Source organism: Myotis lucifugus, unplaced genomic scaffold, assembly GCF_000147115.1.
Source record: "Myotis lucifugus unplaced genomic scaffold, Myoluc2.0 scaffold_8, whole genome shotgun sequence".
NCBI classification, from domain to species: Eukaryota; Metazoa; Chordata; class Mammalia; order Chiroptera; family Vespertilionidae; genus Myotis; species Myotis lucifugus.
Window position 1 is genome coordinate 15690740 of NW_005871056.1, and position 3606 is coordinate 15694345.

The window sequence follows — 3606 nt, forward strand, 5'->3', positions numbered from 1 at the left end:
CATCATAGCGAGTGGTCCCACTCCTGGTCTCCCGGTCGAACTCCTGGTTGAACGACCACCTGAGGGGACAATTTGCATATTAGGCTTTAATTATATAGGAATCAAACTGGCCACCTTTGGGTTATAGGGTGACGCTCAACCAACTGAGCTACACCAGCTAGGGGTTAATTCTTTTTTTTTTTTTTTTAAGCAAAGAGAACAGGCTTCATTTGGGTTCAGAGCTGTTACAGGTAACAGAATTTAACTTGAGTGTGATAACTTGGTTCTCCTTCCCTAACATTTATTTCTACAGTTACCTTCTCTTTTGGCAAGTGATAGTTTTCCATTTATAGAAGGGATATAAAGTATTCGTTATGAGAACTTTTTAAATATAAAAATGTGATTCTATTTAAAGAAAAATGGTAAATAATAGGACCAGAGGTATGTGGAAATTGAAAACATAATAAATGCATTATGTGAATGATTGAAATTTGTGAAATATTATTCAAGACGTGTGTGTGTGTGATGCTTGAATGGATGGATTTGTATTTGTCTTTGCTTATCATTTTCTTTTTGGGAGAATAGGCCACAGTTATAGACCCCATTGAAGCAATTACCAAGGAAAAAAGTATCCAAATGGTAAAAGGTGTTCCAGGCTACAACCTAGGACCACTGTGGGAGCAACCAATATTCAGTATAACAAAATCCTACACAGCAAATGGACCCACTCAGTACTTTGGAGTTAGTTGTGCCAGGATTTTGCGATACTTCATCTCCTTAAGTATAGGGTTGCTGAGATGTAATGAGAGCTGGAACATAGGCTTTGTAGTCTCTTGAGGGAAATAAGAAAACAGTTCTTGAATAGGTGACAATTAACTGCATGCTTCCATCCAGACCAGGTTCACTGAGATGCTTTTTCATCACTTCATTTGGAGTCAAGAGGTGCCAAAATTAATTGATTTATGAACAAACATAGATGTGTCCCAGCATGCTATGGGCAGGGTTAGTCAGTGGGAAATTATACTGAATTCCGTTCCCTCACATTTTAATTACAGATAAAACCTGATTAAAAACTATATAAATAGGGCATCCTCAAAGGTAATGCTTCTTTAACTTTTTTAGCCTCAACACATGAAACATATTTTGCAGCTGGCTCATGCACACACCCACACCTACACACACACACACACACACACACACACACACACACACTATAATACCTAAACAAAGGTTTAATGCAATAATACTCATCCTAATAGCAAGAGACACAATGTGAGATTTTACTCTATCTCATTGAAAAATGATTTTCCAGCCCTGGTCTCAGTAGCGGATTGAAAAGCACTGCTCTCCCCCACAGGTTCTGAGTTTAATGTACAAAAGGTTTACCTACAAGCTTGTTAAACTTCAGAGTCCCAGGTCTTGGGTGTTCCCCCTTCCTTACCCTTCCTCTTTGAGGAGACTTATTCAGTAGGGCTTGGACTTGGGAATCTGCAAGTTTTGATAAGCGAATCAGATGATGCTGATGCAGGCAAAACTTGGCTACACTTTAAGAAACACAGGTTTAAAGGGAAACAGTGATAGAATCCTAAAATATTAGCTTATGAAAAAATTTGTGGATCTTGCGGTTCAAATTTGAAAGTACCTCCATTACCTGCTAGATAAAGTTCAAAATGCACAATGACATTCAGGGCCCTTCCTTCATTGGCTAGTCCCTACTGGGCTTTTGGGTATATCCCCAGCTGCAATCTTGTTGCCCTCACTCAATCCTGTTCTGTATAACCAAACCATGTCAGGTCATTCATCATTTACACACCACATACATTTTTTAAGCAAATAAAATTTATTACTACTGTGTTTTCACCATCAAAACTTAAGATCTTGGTCTTTTCTTCTTGCCTTTGTAGAAGGCCAAAAGAGAGACATTGGCTATTTTGATAAACTTAAAGTGGACACCAGGAATGTCATCAACCCCATGACCTTTGCAACCAAATCCAGCAACCAGAACTTCTTCATTTTCCTCAGTAAAATTCAAACAACCATCATTGGGTACAAAGGCTGTACTTTTTTAAATGTATTTTTCTTGCCATTCTTGATCATTTGGACTCTGATATTCTTCCTAAAGGCAGTATTTGGCTGTTTGGCTTTAACCCCTACTTTTTCCAGTACAATTCCCTTTGCATGGGAAGTGCCTCCAAAGGGTTGGCCTTCAGGGCTCTCCCCAAATGGACTTTCTTGTACTGTTTATCATGCCACTTCTGATCTCGTTGTTGGCTCCAGAGCTTCCTGGCAGTGTGAAAACCATGGTACTTGCCCATCCTGCTGGCGCAACAGGCCTGACCAAAAGAGCCACACCACATGCTTTCATGTGAACTTTCATTTCGTGCAGGAGGATGGAATAGCTGCCTTGACTGATCCTCCTGCTGGAAAGAACTTCACGTGCTCAATAACATATGAAAGCCTTTTAAAGAAATGTGTTCATGACCCAAGTGATCAAGGAATCCTCAGAGGCCAAAAACTAAGTTAGAAAGGTAAGCAGCTGCCACTTGCCTCATACACACTTGCTGAATTGGGTGATTTTTGAGCTTTGGTTTTTCATGGCCTTACTCATAGGGACAGGAGATGAAACCCATAACCTACCCAAGATAGGGATATAATAGGACCCCTCCCATAAAGTTAGGATCTCGATGGCCATACCTCAGTGCAAGGGTGATTTAGAAATATACCTGTCACCAGAAGGATAAAAACAATTGCTTGTCTTGAACAAGTTTTTAAAAAACCTTCCCTGAGAATTTGTAATCACAATTCAACCCTTACGATGATCCATAACATGAATTCACCTAACTAAAGTGATGCTAGATTGGTAGTGTTCCTGAGATGCTTAGTAGAACCAAATGCATATATCCTTAGAGGAACTTGTCTCCTCACAGGCCTCAAGGAATCCTTCATGATAGAGCTTTAAGAATTTCAGTTCATGCCCAAAATTATAAAATAAATAAGGAAGCAAGGCAACATGAGTATTGAGCCTGCAGAAATAACAGCAGAATCAGACCCATGAAAACTGTAGGTAATAGAATTATCAATCATAGAATATAAAATAAGTATTTTAATATAATTAAATAAAATTAGGAGTAAATGATCAGACTATAAAAATGACAAAGTATATTTTTAAAAAAAGAATTTCTAGAAATGAAAAATTATGGACTCAATAGTTAGTTAGACACAGCTGAGGAGGGAATTAGTAAGCTAGGAGACAGTTCTGGGGGACAAAATCCAGTATGCAGCGCATAAAGATGAAGAGATGGAAAATATGAAAGAGAGGACAAGAGATCTAGAAAATAGAATGAAATAATCAACTACATGTATAATTGGTGTTCTAGAAAAAGAGAAGAGAAAGAATGTTGCAGAGACAATATTTAAACAGGTATAATAGTTGAGAATATTTTAGTATTTGTGAAAGACATCTGTTCACACATTCAGGAAGGCCAACAAATGCTAAGTAAGATAAAAAGAAATCCACACTTGCATATAACATAAGTATAACTGTAGAGCACCAAGACAAAGAAAAGATCTTAAAGCAACCATAGGAAAAGACAGATTATCTTTAAAGAATGGCAATCACAGTTAATC

The 3606-nt window shown here is 38.0% G+C and overlaps 1 pseudogene; it reads right to left on the reverse strand.

The window, feature by feature from the left end:
* Nucleotides 1-1849: 1849 nt before the first annotated feature.
* On the reverse strand, nucleotides 1850-2294 carry LOC102428543 (annotated as a pseudogene).
* Nucleotides 2295-3606: the final 1312 nt, after the last annotated feature.